Here is a 17883-nt window from a genome sequence, read left to right as displayed (position 1 = left end):
CAATGTAAGTGTTTTCATATTTCAATCTTATACACAGAACAAAGACTTTACTAGATAAAAGATTATTTTGGAATCCAGTTTCCAAGAAATAGTTTGTGATAACACAAGAAAGAAATTGTAACTTCGTACAGCATGTGTCTATTGCTATATTTGCCTATATTAAAAACTTTTCGAGATATATTGAGTATTTGACGCATAAGTTTATATTTTAATTGATTCATTCAAACGTATTTTATTTAATCAAGGGAAAAATAATCGAGTAAGTAGTATAGGATAGCCGGTCCGAGGACTGGGTTCTGGGTGTGGAGCCGGAGCCGGTGACCGCCATCTTGGATTGTGACGTCACGGCGGCCATCTTGGATGGATGTGACCTTGACCTTTGACCTTGACCTTGAATTTGATCCTCAAAATCCGCCAAAATTGGGCAAAATTTGCCCAAAATTCCTCAAAAATCGCCAAAATTTCCATTTCTGTGGAAAAAAGTTCCGCCAAAAAATTTCAAAAAATTCCACAAATTAAAAATTTCTCTTTTCGAGGGAAAAATTTCCCGTTTCGAGGGAAAAATTCCCGTTTTTAGTCCTTAAAAATCCCAGCGGCTGAAAATTCCTAAAACTGGCTTAAGCATCCTTAACTCAAGCCTCAGTTAAGCCATTTCTAGGAATAAGGATACCATGACCACCATCTTGTTTTCGTCGGCGAGAGTGCGCAGACGCCATGTTAGTTTAGTTCTTATCCGCTAGAGTGCAGTAATCATTTATTACTAAGGTGCCCGCCATCTTGAAATTTGGACGCCATATTGAAAATCCGTAATTATTTAGCTAGAAATTCGGGAAAAATTTCTAAATTCGTTAAATAAATCACTCATTAATTTACATATTGATTCGATCCACTCCTGTCCTTGGTTCGATACTTGATCGATGCAATAATGTTTAATTTTATGTAAAAAATAATAATTTCAATAAACCATGTTCAACATTCGTAAAGAGACTCTAAATCCTCTACGACCACCATCCTATCAGACATCAAGACCACCATATTGGAAATGCGTAATTTTAATGCTAGAGATCCGGGAAAAAGTTCAGAAATCATTAAATAAATTTCCGATCAATAAACTGATTAATTAGATCGACTAAGGTCCTTGGTACGATCCCAGGCCGATACAAAACAACTTTAATATTTTAAAAAAGCACCACTAAAGTGTAAGGTTCGAGGAATTAAACACCACAAGTTCTTTTACAAACATAATATTTATTACATAATTTCTATTCTACTACAGGATCACTTACGAAAGCCAGCAATCTTATAATCATTTAGTTCCGCAGCGGTGTGAAATGACTAATTCTTAGCTCCAATCGGTTTATACTAGACAGAGTCCAGCCAGAACCTTTACAGACATAGTCCACCTCTTCTTGACAGAGTTTCTGGATACCGTTTTTAACAGTTTGCTTCACATCGTTAGAACTGTAAATTACTGCAGCCGATGTCTTGAATGCACACTTCTTCACTTTGTCATCGAACGGATATGGCTTTCCATATATACAGTCCAACCACAAGTTATATTTCAAAGGTCCGTTTGTTGCTACATCATCAGTAAGCTGATTGATTATCTTCTGTCTGATATCGTCAAGAAAATTACAAATGTCCTTCGACTCACCGAACGTATTTAGATAATAGTAGTCTTTCAAAGTTCCACGAAATGCAGACTGCGCCAAGTAGAAGCCATTATCGTTCACTTGTAATGCTCCGAACACAGTCTTAGGTTTAGTTCCATGTTCAGACGTCATAACAATCGGTTGCTGGGCATCTGTTTTTTTGGTTGTACGCTTTCGTGTCTCCAATCTAAAGCGAGGAGCCGAAATGTCGGCAGGTAGTTCAGCAGTAGGAGCACAGACTCCACCTTTACATTTTTTCGCATGATGTCGCAAACTGTCAATTCGAGTAAACCATTTAAGGCACTCATCACATCGAAACTTCATGCGAGAAGGATTCTTCGTGCATTTGCTCCGCTCATGTCTTCGTGCATCATGGGAAAATGCGAACGACGTATCACAGTAGCTGCAAGGATACCGTGGTGATGAAGACGATCCTTTCAGACCCGATCCAGATACAGACATTGCAACAGTAGTACCATTTCCAGGCATTCTCTTATGCACATCGATGCATCGTTGTTGCGCCGAAACCTTTACTTTCTGCCGCACAGCAGGACCTTTGCATGCCTTCATGTGCGTTTTCATATTATCTTTTCTGGCAAACTGCTTATGACATTTCTCACAAACAAACATTTTACGATATAGGTTCTTGGCACATTCGCTCCTCTCGTGTCGCCGGGCATTGCTGTTGTTTGAGAAAATCTTGTCGCAGTAACAGCACCGATGTTCGCTAGTTGTCAAATCAGCATCCATTGAAGTCTCCATCGAGGTCGTATCGTCGATCGTCGTGGTTTCCTGCACATCCAGCTCAGTAGTCATTAAGCTATCTTCTGCTGGTGGTATCACATCTGTTGAAATCTCCTCCAATGTCGACGTCATCGTCGTTGCCAACGGGATCTGCTCCACCATTGTCGTCGCTGACGTCAAGGTTCCCGTAGACGATGGTACAACGTCCATCGAGTTCGGCGTTAAAGTCGGTAAAGATGCCATCGAGTTCTCAAGAACAGGTAATTACACGACTTATGCACCAGATGAAATAATCTAGGTGATCCTTACACCTTCGACGACAGTAACAAACTGAGCGACCTGCTGTCTAGGACTCGCTTATATACATGCACCGGATGGAATAATACGCAAGTCAAATCAAGAACCATTTACTATAATACTAGAGTCAAAACAACATTAAAAATAGAAGGACCATCAACGAAAAGGCAGCACATTGGGAAGCACCAACAACGAAAAGGCAGCACATTTGGAAGCACCGACTACGAAAAGGCAGCACATTTGGAAGCACCGACTACGAAAAGGCAGCACATTTGGAAGCACCGACTACGAAAAGGCAGCACATTTGGAAGCACCGACAACGAAAAGGCAGCACATTTGGAAGCACCGACAACGAAAAGGCAGCACATTTGGAAGCACCGACAACGAAAAGGCAGCACATTTGGAAGCACCGACAACGAAAAGGCAGCACATTTGGAAGCACCGACAACGAAAAGGCAGCACATTTGGAAGCTCCATCAACAACAAAAAAAAGGCAAAAAGGAAGCACAAGTTACGAGATCTATGTCTTAGTTAGAAATCAGAATACAAGAAATAAAAACATTAAATTCTTATAATTTAAATTATTTATTTTATTGCTTTACACTATACAAATGCAAGTAAAACAAGCCATTATTGTATGTAGCCAGCATTCCTCAGTTCCTTGAGTATGAAGGATATTTCTTTGATGCACGAATAGTTTCCTGCACAAAGCGAACCATGTAGAAGTCTTAGCCGGTCAACCAATATGTTTGGATCTTTCCATGATGTGTAATCATTCTCTTCTACCACCATCTTCCTTGCACCTTTATAATTATTATGATCTCTGGTGTCTTCCGTTTTACCACCAACCGCAGGGTAACTTTCATGTTTGAGACGGTGATCATCACAAGCTTGATCAGATTTATTTAATATATCACGTCGTTTCCATCGATTCGGTCTCAGGACACCGCCACATTCTTCAATCTTGGCAGCTTTAGGTGCTTCATCATAGTCTATGTCTTTGTAAACAGCCTCAGAGTCACTGTAACAATCACCGTAGAAGGAATCGTCTTCACCCAATTTACCGTAATAATTCGATGTTGATGATGTTGAAGTGTCTTCATCGTCTTCATGCTTCCTTTTTAGGAGTCCATCATTTTTACAAAGTAGGAAAGATCTACTTGAATTCGGCTGGAATATATTCTCACTTTTCACGTTAAGGATTCTTCCATTGTCTTCATTCTTCCGTAAATCATCAACCTTCTTCAATTTAAGTTCTTTGTCGAGATCGGAAGAGCCAAGAAAATTATTGTCGTAATGCAGATCACTCTTCCTTAGGCTAGTAGATTCATCGTTGTCCTCTAGCTTGTACGCAGGCTTGGCGCTACAAGTTCTGCCATGTCTTTTTAGGCTCTCTCTCCGCGTAAACGACTTGCTACATCGAACACAACTTATCATATTGCGCAGTGGATTTTTAACACAGTCATTCTTCTCGTGTTGTCTTTTATTCTTTCTCAAGATAAACTCTTTACTGCAAAACTTACACCTATGTTCTTTCGATACAGCGTCAGATCCCAAATCGGAATTCATATTAGTTACTGAGACTAATGCCAGATACCAATTGAGTGTTTTAAATTAGATTCAATACTTAAATAGAAATTTTTTCATATTTCATCAGCGAGAATTAATATATCTCATGCAAAAGTACTTTATGCATGTAGTTCTGCTTTTCAACAACAGATGTCGCCACATGTTGCTTGCAGGTAAATAATATTTAGTTCTTTTATGCGGGATGCGGGATGCTCACTAACGATCGCAAAAGAAGGATGGCTTCGCTAGACTCCAAGGAAAAGGAAGTTCGTCTTGCATGTTGGTGCTCCACAGATGTCTCATGGCGTAATATTAATTTGACTGAGTAATGATATTTTTTAATTCCACCTGATAAAAATATTGCAAGTTTTGATTTAGTAGCAGAAATTATCGAATTAAATGTAACTCCAAATAAAATGACATGTCTCATAAGTCAAAAAAAAAATCCATGCAGACAGCGGTTTCTCAGAATAGTCAGAAACACTTGAAGAAACCACAGGAATGATTGCAAGAACACGGGAAAAACCATCAAAATATTGACAAGAATAATCAGGAGCACACGGAGAAAACCATCATAATATTGACAAGAATAATCAGGAGCACACGGAGAAAACCATCATAATATTGACATGGATAATCAGATGCACTCGGAGAAAACAACCACACGTTTTCTTTGATATCATAAAATTACAGGAAGAAAAAAAATATTTAATAAAAATAAATAAAAAATATTTAAAATGAAAAAAATTACAAAAATACATAAAATTCTGGCTTGTACTGGAACTCTATCTTTGTTACACAATGAGAAGTTCACAAGCTAGCAGAATCTATTTATGTATTTTTGTAATTTTTTTCATTTTAAATTTTTTTTATTTATTTTTATTAAATATTTTTTTTCTTCCTGTAATTTTATGATATCAAAGAAAACGTGTGGTTGTTTTCTCCGAGTGCATCTGATTATCCATGTCAATATTATGATGGTTTTCTCCGTGTGCTCCTGATTATTCTTGTCAATATTATGATGGTTTTCTCCGTGTGCTCCTGATTATTCTTGTCAATATTTTGATGGTTTTTCCCGTGTTCTTGCAATCATTCCTGTGGTTTCTTCAAGTGTTTCTGACTATTCTGAGAAACCGCTGTCTGCATGGATTTTTTTTTTGACTAATGAGACATGTCATTTTATTTGGAGTTACATTTAATTCGATAATTTCTGCTACTAAATCAAAACTTGCAATATTTTTATCAGGTGGAATTAAAAAATATCATTACTCAGTCAAATTAATATTACGCCATGAGACATCTGTGGAGCACCAACATGCAAGACGAACTTCCTTTTCCTTGGAGTCTAGCGAAGCCATCCTTCTTTTGCGATCGTTAGTGAGCATCCCGCATCCCGCATAAAAGAACTAAATATTATTTACCTGCAAGCAACATGTGGCGACATCTGTTGTTGAAAAGCAGAACTACATGCATAAAGTACTTTTGCATGAGATATATTAATTCTCGCTGATGAAATATGAAAAAATTTCTATTTAAGTATTGAATCTAATTTAAAACACTCAATTGGTATCTGGCATTAGTCTCAGTAACTAATATGAATTCCGATTTGGGATCTGACGCTGTATCGAAAGAACATAGGTGTAAGTTTTGCAGTAAAGAGTTTATCTTGAGAAAGAATAAAAGACAACACGAGAAGAATGACTGTGTTAAAAATCCACTGCGCAATATGATAAGTTGTGTTCGATGTAGCAAGTCGTTTACGCGGAGAGAGAGCCTAAAAAGACATGGCAGAACTTGTAGCGCCAAGCCTGCGTACAAGCTAGAGGACAACGATGAATCTACTAGCCTAAGGAAGAGTGATCTGCATTACGACAATAATTTTCTTGGCTCTTCCGATCTCGACAAAGAACTTAAATTGAAGAAGGTTGATGATTTACGGAAGAATGAAGACAATGGAAGAATCCTTAACGTGAAAAGTGAGAATATATTCCAGCCGAATTCAAGTAGATCTTTCCTACTTTGTAAAAATGATGGACTCCTAAAAAGGAAGCATGAAGACGATGAAGACACTTCAACATCATCAACATCGAATTATTACGGTAAATTGGGTGAAGACGATTCCTTCTACGGTGATTGTTACAGTGACTCTGAGGCTGTTGACAAAGACATAGACTATGATGAAGCACCTAAAGCTGCCAAGATTGAAGAATGTGGCGGTGTCCTGAGACCGAAACGATGGAAACGACGTGATATATTAAATAAATCTGATCAAGCTTGTGATGATCACCGTCTCAAACATGAAAGTTACCCTGCGGTTGGTGGTAAAACGGAAGACACCAGAGATCATAATAATTATAAAGGTGCAAGGAAGATGGTGGTAGAAGAGAATGATTACACATCATGGAAAGATCCAAACATATTGGTTGACCGGCTAAGACTTCTACATGGTTCGCTTTGTGCAGGAAACTATTCGTGCATCAAAGAAATATCCTTCATACTCAAGGAACTGAGGAATGCTGGCTACATACAATAATGGCTTGTTTTACTTGCATTTGTATAGTGTAAAGCAATAAAATAAATAATTTAAATTATAAGAATTTAATGTTTTTATTTCTTGTATTCTGATTTCTAACTAAGACATAGATCTCGTAACTTGTGCTTCCTTTTTGCCTTTTTTTTGTTGTTGATGGAGCTTCCAAATGTGCTGCCTTTTCGTTGTCGGTGCTTCCAAATGTGCTGCCTTTTCGTTGTCGGTGCTTCCAAATGTGCTGCCTTTTCGTTGTCGGTGCTTCCAAATGTGCTGCCTTTTCGTTGTCGGTGCTTCCAAATGTGCTGCCTTTTCGTAGTCGGTGCTTCCAAATGTGCTGCCTTTTCGTAGTCGGTGCTTCCAAATGTGCTGCCTTTTCGTTGTTGGTGCTTCCCAATGTGCTGCCTTTTCGTTGATGGTCCTTCTATTTTTAATGTTGTTTTGACTCTAGTATTATAGTAAATGGTTCTTGATTTGACTTGCGTATTATTCCATCCGGTGCATGTATATAAGCGAGTCCTAGACAGCAGGTCGCTCAGTTTGTTACTGTCGTCGAAGGTGTAAGGATCACCTAGATTATTTCATCTGGTGCATAAGTCGTGTAATTACCTGTTCTTGAGAACTCGATGGCATCTTTACCGACTTTAACGCCGAACTCGATGGACGTTGTACCATCGTCTACGGGAACCTTGACGTCAGCGACGACAATGGTGGAGCAGATCCCGTTGGCAACGACGATGACGTCGACATTGGAGGAGATTTCAACAGATGTGATACCACCAGCAGAAGATAGCTTAATGACTACTGAGCTGGATGTGCAGGAAACCACGACGATCGACGATACGACCTCGATGGAGACTTCAATGGATGCTGATTTGACAACTAGCGAACATCGGTGCTGTTACTGCGACAAGATTTTCTCAAACAACAGCAATGCCCGGCGACACGAGAGGAGCGAATGTGCCAAGAACCTATATCGTAAAATGTTTGTTTGTGAGAAATGTCATAAGCAGTTTGCCAGAAAAGATAATATGAAAACGCACATGAAGGCATGCAAAGGTCCTGCTGTGCGGCAGAAAGTAAAGGTTTCGGCGCAACAACGATGCATCGATGTGCATAAGAGAATGCCTGGAAATGGTACTACTGTTGCAATGTCTGTATCTGGATCGGGTCTGAAAGGATCGTCTTCATCACCACGGTATCCTTGCAGCTACTGTGATACGTCGTTCGCATTTTCCCATGATGCACGAAGACATGAGCGGAGCAAATGCACGAAGAATCCTTCTCGCATGAAGTTTCGATGTGATGAGTGCCTTAAATGGTTTACTCGAATTGACAGTTTGCGACATCATGCGAAAAAATGTAAAGGTGGAGTCTGTGCTCCTACTGCTGAACTACCTGCCGACATTTCGGCTCCTCGCTTTAGATTGGAGACACGAAAGCGTACAACCAAAAAAACAGATGCCCAGCAACCGATTGTTATGACGTCTGAACATGGAACTAAACCTAAGACTGTGTTCGGAGCATTACAAGTGAACGATAATGGCTTCTACTTGGCGCAGTCTGCATTTCGTGGAACTTTGAAAGACTACTATTATCTAAATACGTTCGGTGAGTCGAAGGACATTTGTAATTTTCTTGACGATATCAGACAGAAGATAATCAATCAGCTTACTGATGATGTAGCAACAAACGGACCTTTGAAATATAACTTGTGGTTGGACTGTATATATGGAAAGCCATATCCGTTCGATGACAAAGTGAAGAAGTGTGCATTCAAGACATCGGCTGCAGTAATTTACAGTTCTAACGATGTGAAGCAAACTGTTAAAAACGGTATCCAGAAACTCTGTCAAGAAGAGGTGGACTATGTCTGTAAAGGTTCTGGCTGGACTCTGTCTAGTATAAACCGATTGGAGCTAAGAATTAGTCATTTCACACCGCTGCGGAACTAAATGATTATAAGATTGCTGGCTTTCGTAAGTGATCCTGTAGTAGAATAGAAATTATGTAATAAATATTATGTTTGTAAAAGAACTTGTGGTGTTTAATTCCTCGAACCTTACACTTTAGTGGTGCTTTTTTAAAATATTAAAGTTGTTTTGTATCGGCCTGGGATCGTACCAAGGACCTTAGTCGATCTAATTAATCAGTTTATTGATCGGAAATTTATTTAATGATTTCTGAACTTTTTCCCGGATCTCTAGCATTAAAATTACGCATTTCCAATATGGTGGTCTTGATGTCTGATAGGATGGTGGTCGTAGAGGATTTAGAGTCTCTTTACGAATGTTGAACATGGTTTATTGAAATTATTATTTTTTACATAAAATTAAACATTATTGCATCGATCAAGTATCGAACCAAGGACAGGAGTGGATCGAATCAATATGTAAATTAATGAGTGATTTATTTAACGAATTTAGAAATTTTTCCCGAATTTCTAGCTAAATAATTACGGATTTTCAATATGGCGTCCAAATTTCAAGATGGCGGGCACCTTAGTAATAAATGATTACTGCACTCTAGCGGATAAGAACTAAACTAACATGGCGTCTGCGCACTCTCGCCGACGAAAACAAGATGGTGGTCATGGTATCCTTATTCCTAGAAATGGCTTAACTGAGGCTTGAGTTAAGGATGCTTAAGCCAGTTTTAGGAATTTTCAGCCGCTGGGATTTTTAAGGACTAAAAACGGGAATTTTTCCCTCGAAACGGGAAATTTTTCCCTCGAAAAGAGAAATTTTTAATTTGTGGAATTTTTTGAAATTTTTTGGCGGAACTTTTTTCCACAGAAATGGAAATTTTGGCGATTTTTGAGGAATTTTGGGCAAATTTTGCCCAATTTTGGCGGATTTTGAGGATCAAATTCAAGGTCAAGGTCAAAGGTCAAGGTCACATCCATCCAAGATGGCCGCCGTGACGTCACAATCCAAGATGGCGGTCACCGGCTCCGGCTCCACACCCAGAACCCAGTCCTCGGACCGGCTATCCTATACTACTCGAGTATTCAAAACTTGGACTTTATTTGGCTTTCTTATGCTTAATAATGTGTGCATTTAATACTGGAAGGCTATAGAGAGATCGGTTTAATAATAACTTTAGTTATTGTAGGTACTGGGACAACATAAAGCATGATTGCCCGGGTAAGAATCCGAACTCAGTATGACTGCGAACACTATCTTAAAGTGATACAGTTGTTTAAATGTAAATGTACAAATTTACAAATATCGTAGTTTTACACGAATGTATATGTTCCGTTTACCAGAGAGAGTATGTTTGTGAGGTATAGTAAATATTGGTGAATTCGTAGCCTAAATGAACGTCGGACCAACAGGAGAAGATAGCACTGTCTGGATTGTGAATGCTGGACTGAGAGCAACGAGACTGGGGTAGCAGGCGGTTGGGAGCCCGTCGCAACCTTGGAGCGTCTGTGCGCAGGCGTGGAACGTGGAAACCCAGCGGACAAACCACACGGCCTCGAAGCCTTGCTGCAGTGTTTACGTAACTTCCCACTGCGCTGCTCGCGAGTTCTCGCTCAGCGGGACGACACTAGCTCGCTGCGCGACTTTCTGACGTGGATTCGATTAACGTCTCGTGTTTCTAACAACCGAGGGGGGTTCATGACAGAATCTTGCAGACGCGACACGAAAAAAAAAAAAAAAAAAAGATACTTTGCCAAGCTATCCACTCGACGCTAATAACCATCGTAAAGCCCGCTCTGGCGGCGACGGGAAACGCTGGTACAGCGTCCACAGCAATGACGTAACCGCGCGGCAGAGAACGCTAAAATGCGTAGTAGGCACGGCTAGCGTTCAGTCGCAAGCGAGCTAGCAACGAAGGTACTTGGTATTTTTGCTCCAAACAACTTTAATCTTTACGTTAGAGTGTAAACTACGTTTCGTAAAAAAAATAATGCTTTAATATTTCGTGCACAATATTTTTTTACGCAAGAAGCAAGGATTAATGCCCAAACTACAAGTAAATGAATCGAAGAAGCAACGAGTGATACTCATTTATATCCGGCCATCTAGCCTTGCCTATGCATAGAGATGTCGGCTGTATCGACTAAGAAAGAGAGAAGCCCAGGAAAATGCCACGAACTCGGCCCAGGCGGCCCTGAGTGGTGAGCGCGCACGACGCAATACGCCGCCTCGAGCTGCAGCCGTCTGCATCAGCCCAACCCAGCGATAACACATCGAATATAGAATCAATGGACGTGGACAATCGCATCCTACTTTGGAACTTCAATCGAATTCACAAAAAAAAACAGCGTTAGTTGCCTCGACTTCTATCTACCCTAATTGTTTTCTATGTGTAATGTCTCGCCGACGAAATAAAACGGACCAGTGATATGTATGGTAGGGATCAGTCATGGCCCACACAGAAAAAAGAATTCAGTACTTTTACAAAAAAAAATTCCTTTGGAAACCAGTGGCCAAGAAATCATTTGCAATACCACAAGAACGATAATGTAACTTTGTACAACACTTGGCTATGGTTAGTTTTCCATATATTAAATACGTTTTTCGAGATAATACTAAGTATTTCTTACAATTATTGCCGTATAAATTTATATTTTAATTTATGTTTCATTCAAGCTAACTTTTTCATGTAAAAGATAATAGACTATTAAATAATTGGTCTTTCTTATATTAATATACGTGCATTTAAAACCAAAAAGCTATTCAGGGAACGATTTACAAATAACTGTAACTATTGTAGGTACTAAGAAAACACAAATCATAAGTACATGGCTAATAATTTGAACCAAGTGTTACTACGAACACTATTTTATATTGATACATATGTTTCCATGTATATGTACAAATTTACAAATATCTGTAATTTTACATCAATATTTATGTTCCATTTACAAAAATAATTACAGCGTTTATTAAACGAGACCATACCATCATTAGTATTTAATTTCCTTCCACCGTCCCAAGGGGGAGGGGGGGGGGAATGAAACAAAATCATGATATTCGTTCCGCGATTCGAACCCAAGTCCTGTGTTTTACCATGCTGCGCCACCTCGGTCGTTTCCATTTTTAAACACATGGTTTTCCCGTTTACATCTCTTTGGTCTGCAATCACGAGATTAAATTTTAATGAAATAGCCAAATAGTTTTGCGGACACACAAAAAACTCATCGCTAAATGTTTCTTGATGACAAACCATGACCAATTTGTAAATGTCAATGAAAAATTTGGTGTGTCTGATAATTTTTTTTTTAAATGAAACCACAAATTAACTTTTTTGGACTCTACAACCAACTTGCGACGCTCAGCCAACTTAAGTGCAGTAATTTGTGGAGAGAAAGTGTGTTCATGGATTCTTTCAAAGCAAGATCTATCGCTGCGTCTATCTGTGACAGGATTCAAGGTCAAAAGAAGGAGAAGGTAATACGTGAGAAAATTTCCCACCACCTTCTTCCAACAAGAGAATAGCGCGATTGTGTAAGTCAGTGCAAGCGAAGTGAACACTGTATTCATTTTCCATCACTTTACACGCGTGTGTATAGCAAAACTAGTTTACCAAGTAAATATTGAAACATTTTTTTCCTATAATAAAAAATAAAAATTGTAAATAAAACACTGTAATTTTTTTTTGTACTTGTTACAAGGAAAATCCTTGGAAACTCATTTGCCAGCGGTATCATTTGTAAACTGCAAGGCAGAGCTTTGCAAAACTGCAAATGGTACAAAGCTCTGCCTTGCAATTTTACAAGTGATATCGTTGGCAACTGAGTTTCCAAGGACTACGTATACTTGTAAAAATAGGAAAAAAAATTACAGTGTATTTACAAGATTGTTGAAGAAGTAGTCATGCGTTGTGACACAGCTAAAGTATTTAAAAATTTTGCATTTAGTTAATGTATGAACAAGACTATCATATAAAGTATACCTTTCATCCCAAAAAAAAATAAAGATCTTCTTTTGAGGTTTAAAGGCAGTGCTACTTGCTGTATCATGATAAAGTGTTATTTAATTTAAAATAAATTATTTTATTGTACGTAGCTGTAATTTTCCTCTTAATTTGAAACATTATAATATATACTAGGTACCATTAAATTCTTTTTATGACAACTTAAAACCATATAACAACGTAGTCAGTAGCATTGCTTTTACATCATTGACGTTTCAATTATTTATTCTATTTGATTCTCCTCCACACCACTGTGCGCAAATATGTTAAAAATATTACATTGGTAGCTAATTATTCATGAAGTATGTGTGTGTGTGTATATATATATATATATATACATATATATATATATTTGTGTGTGTATACATACAATTCCAATTCGTGAAAGTTCAGCCACTCAAAATGTTAAGTACAGTGTTCAACGTACATATAAAATAATGACATAGGACATGTCATACCCCCATAAAGAATTTGCTTCAATACTCATATGACTTATAAGTCTAGCAAAGTAGGCTCACTTTAACAATACGATCATAAATGAACGAACAGCTCATTCTGAATTCCACGCCTATGAATTTGCGGAAACATCTATAGTCAAAGACGTACGCAAAGAGGAAACTATTTTTTTTTACTTTTACAAAAGATATGTTTCGAAACCAGTTGCCAAAAAATAGTTTGTAATACTACATGAAAAATATTGTGAATATGGACAAAACATTGCAATTGTTTTCTCGCATATATGAAATACCTATTTATAAACAATACTAAATATTACGAAAACTGGCGAATAATTTAAATCTTTGATTGATGTTTTATACGAGTAAAAATGTTTAAACCGTGGGAAATATACTCTATTATTCAACAAGTTATTTGCATTTATTGAATTTTAATAAGTTTTTTTTAATGTGTGCAGTTAATATCAAAAAAGCTATTGAGGGAACGTTTTACAAATAACTAAAACTAATGTAGGAACTGGGACAACACGAAGCAATCATTTCCGGTTAATAATCGAACCCAGTATTACTGCGAACAATTTTTTTTGCAGCATATAGTTGCTTTCGCGTAAATTAACAAATTTTACAAATATCTGTAATTTTACATGATCATTCCAGTTAAAATTTACAAAACAAAATACGTTGTCAGGTGATACAACCCCCATAACCTGAAAATCTATCATTCTCACCAATAAAAAGTGGTTCTGATATCCCGTCCTAATGGAATTCTACGTACACTCTTGGCGAAACGAACTAGCCTGAAACTAGAGAAAGTGAATAGGACAGTGTGGAACACTGGAACACATATACACTAGAGACTAATACCGAACAGCTCCAAGAAATTTGTGTGAAAACCTTGCGTTGTTGTCACGTCAGTCCGATAGATGAAAAACGGTATTCCCAGTATGAACAATGTATCTGTTAAATACGTATGGTACCAACATTATGGCAACAAAAATTACTTTCTTTTCTCTCGGAAAAACCTATTTTTTAATCATAGTACAGATTTATGAGAAATATAAACGTCCAGTTCTTAAATTTATAAAAATTAAATTAATAATATTTGACACCAGATAATATTATAATATAATTTGACACTATATATTTATATAAATGTATATATATGAAATATATGTATATATAAATGTATATATAAATATATATATATGTTTATATAAATGTATATTTATATATATATATATGTTTGTAGTTACACCTTTTGCCGCTAGGTTATTTTTCACACTCTCGCCTGTGTTGTTAGTATAGAGCTGTCCGGTATTAGTCTCTAGTGTGTTTGACTGGAACGCACTCGAAGTGTGGACGACGTGGAGGATGGACGCACCGCTACGTCGTCTGCGGGGGGACGTCGCTGGCACGGCGGCGACCTTCGACCGCGCGGGCGCCGGCGTCTTCTCGAAGCCGCGAGGAAGCAGACTGACGGAGGGGGACGGAGGACGTCGACGCCTCGCCTCGGCGGCGGTCGTCACGTGACATCCCCTTCCCCCTCCTTCTCCCAAGCAACCTCCTCCTGCAGTCCGCCTCACGCTCAGATTGCAGTGTGGACGCAAATGGGCGATTACTCTCTCTTTCCATCACCCGCTGACTACCGTGAGCGCTGTCACTTGTCTGCAAGTGCGCTGTTGCCAAGTATCATACGAATTTCCAATTTAAGGTATTTTATTTTATCGCTTAAATATTTCAATTTCCTATGAATTTGAATTTTTTTTTAATTTAAAGACGATATATTACAGATAGATATATGAGCGTGAAGGTATAACACTCTTTAACTTACTCTAAGGATTCTTAAAGTGCTTATCGTGCACTTATTATAATTCTAAAGAAGCATAGGTATCTCTTGAACGTTTTACAAACGGGTCAGTGATCTGGCAACAGCGCGCTGTGTACTGCAATCTAGCGTGAGATAGTCTATGTTGTATCCACAGCCTTCCTCGGCAGGCACGCTCGACGACGCAGCTGATAGTCCAGAATGTGGGAAGGTCGCCGTTTGAACTGTCTCAGTTTCCCTTGATCAAGGTTTCTCTTGACTGGAATTTTGACTGGCTTCGTTTTGCCCTAAAGCTAAAGCCACGATCATTTTCGCGCATTTATTTCAATCCAAGCTAGACTCAACTTGCCTTCACGCCTTTTTAAAGTGCTTATTAGGTGGTTGACAAGAATCACATCCTTTGGCGGGTTACACGTGATTGGGTAGTCATCTCTTCTCCTTGTCTGTAACTTGCTCAATGGCATGTAAAGAATCAAATAACCAAAATCAAAAAGGGTCATATTTGTTTAAGACTTTTTTTAAGAACTTAAAAAGCCCCACGCTGCCCAAAATTATTGGATACTGTAAATATATGGGTTTGTTAAGCAATCGTGAGAGTTGGGTAAAACAGGGTAGTTGGGTAGAACGGGGTACCACTGTTATTTTCCGTACACGTGGTGCTATCTGTGTGTACGTTTGGTAAGTTACTCCTCTATACGTCGTCACTAGAGTGAGGTAGTATGAAGTGTCGCACAGTATTCTTTCGTGCGTAATAATGGAAATTACAAATTTATGATGTTTCACTAAAATGTTTAGCGTGTATTGGCTATACAATATTTAATCAGTGGTTGCAGATATATTTTATGGTAAGTTGTATTCAAGTAAAGTATTATATTTGCTATGTTGTGCCATAGTAACCGATGTAATTGACGGGTGTTAAGCTTTCTGTTGTCTTTTTGCTTGAGAACCTGCATGTAGGGTAAAACAGGGTACACAGGTAATGGGTAAAACGGGGTAGTACCTCGTTCTGTCCAACCAGTTTCCTGTTTTAATCATCTTTTCGATCAATTGTGCAAATGACTTTTAAAATTAAAAACAGTTTTGTTATGCATACTAAATGTTATACAGAGTTACCTACAGTACATTTATACAGTCAACCAAAAGTCTTGTATCGGTGAGGAAAAAAATTGGAAACGTAAAAATGTTGTAGGCCCATGTAATTAAATTGTAATTTGACTTTATCTTTTTTTCTATTTTTAAAAATAAAAACCATGCTCGAAAAAACCATGTCGTCCTATTGTGTTTTCCCCCACACTGCACCCATAGGTTGCAGCCCTTAGATGTTTCCTTCATGTCCCCATTGATGCAGTATTATAGTGATGAAGCAAGGAAATGGGTTCGTTTACATCCTGGACGTCCCATTACAATTAACCAGATCGGGAAACTCTATGGCGCTGCATTTATGAAGGCCGCTTCTATGGAAACTGCGGTAAATGGTTTCAGAAGAACTGGAATATTTCCCCTTGATGCAAGTATATTCCCAGATTGGATGTTTTAGCCAGCGGCAACAACTGACCGAGCTAACTCCAGGCCTTCAGAACCGAGTGGAAATGACACTGTCGGTGATATTCCACTGACTGCTGCAACAACTGACCGAGCTAACTCCAGGCCTTCAAAACCGAGTGGAAATGACAGTGTAGGTGATATTCCAGTGACTGCTGCAACAACTGATCGAGCTTACACAATGCCTTCAGAGTCCCATGGAAATGTCAGTGTTGGTAATATTCCTGGGACATCTGGTTTGGTATCTTCACCAACTGAATCTCGTTTAGGCCTATCTGATAAAAACAATCGAAATGCTTCATCAAACAGTAGCTTCACAATTCCACCGACTACAGTGATGCCGATTTCCCATGTCAAAAGGAATCCTGCAGAAGGAAGAGGACGACGACGTGGCAAGGCAGCTGTGCTGACCGACTCGCCATATAAGAACGAACTAATTATTATTCAGTCAGCTTCACCAAAATCTTTAAAAAGGAAAAATGCTGGTGTGTCTAAATCTCAAAACAGTTCTAAAACACATAAGAATAAAGAAGACAGCAACAAATCCATACCAACAGTAACTTTGCGTGTGTCTGATGATGATGACGTTCCTTGCATTTATTGCGCTGAACAGTTCTCCACTTCAAAATCAGCCGAAAGTTGGGTGCAATGATTAAAGTGTCATTCTTGGAGCCATGAAGGGGGAGGATGTGCTGGTGTAGACACAGATGACTGTAGGCCATTTGAATGTGATTTCTGCCAGTTTGGAATAAAGACTCTGGCCTTATTTTGTGTTCTGATGGGCCTACTATGCCATATTAGGCTAATTAAACAATCATATGTTTTGTCAGATATTTGGGTTCACCGCATATGCAAGTTTGTATTATACATAGTTAGATTATGCTTTTAGACTAACCACTTCCTCAAAATTAACAGTGTTGTGTTATTGTTGTTCAAACAATGTTTGTGATTTTCCGCAAACCAATGTTTTTGTGAAGTTTTACTGCAAATACAGAGGAAAATGTAAGGTGAAGGCTTATAATTGATTTTTTTTTAAATTCTCATATTTTTACTGACATTTGTATTTATTTGTCATATTACATGTTGTTCAGAATTTTTTATAATGCACATGTAAAATCATTTTAAAAATCTGCTTTCTGTACCCCGTTTTACCCAACCAGTTGGGTAAAACAGGGTAGTGTGCATACATTCAAATAAATAAATATCTTTGCAAGAATAATATTTCAGAAGACACGGTACTAGTTGCAGAATTAAACTCACATTCTAATCTACGCATGCTGATGTTTTCAGACAGATACAGCAATATTAAAACAATAAATTAAAGCGATTTATACTAAGTACCCC

General features: G+C 38.2%; 1 protein-coding gene across 1 annotated transcript in view; it reads right to left on the bottom strand.

Moving 5' to 3' along the window:
• The window catches only part of LOC134542907 (facilitated trehalose transporter Tret1-2 homolog), a 72326-nt gene extending 57697 nt beyond the window's left edge, over nucleotides 1-14629 (bottom strand). Inside the window, exon 1 of the mRNA XM_063387493.1 lies at nucleotides 14521-14629. The gene's annotated coding sequence lies outside the window, so the exon portion shown is untranslated. The remainder of the gene's footprint in view (nucleotides 1-14520) is intronic.
• Nucleotides 14630-17883: the final 3254 nt, after the last annotated feature.

This window comes from Bacillus rossius (assembly GCF_032445375.1).
Source record: "Bacillus rossius redtenbacheri isolate Brsri chromosome 9 unlocalized genomic scaffold, Brsri_v3 Brsri_v3_scf9_2, whole genome shotgun sequence".
Classification (NCBI taxonomy): domain Eukaryota; kingdom Metazoa; phylum Arthropoda; class Insecta; order Phasmatodea; family Bacillidae; genus Bacillus; species Bacillus rossius.
Note: the sequence above shows the minus strand (reverse complement) of the source record. Positions and strands in the feature narration are given on the sequence as shown.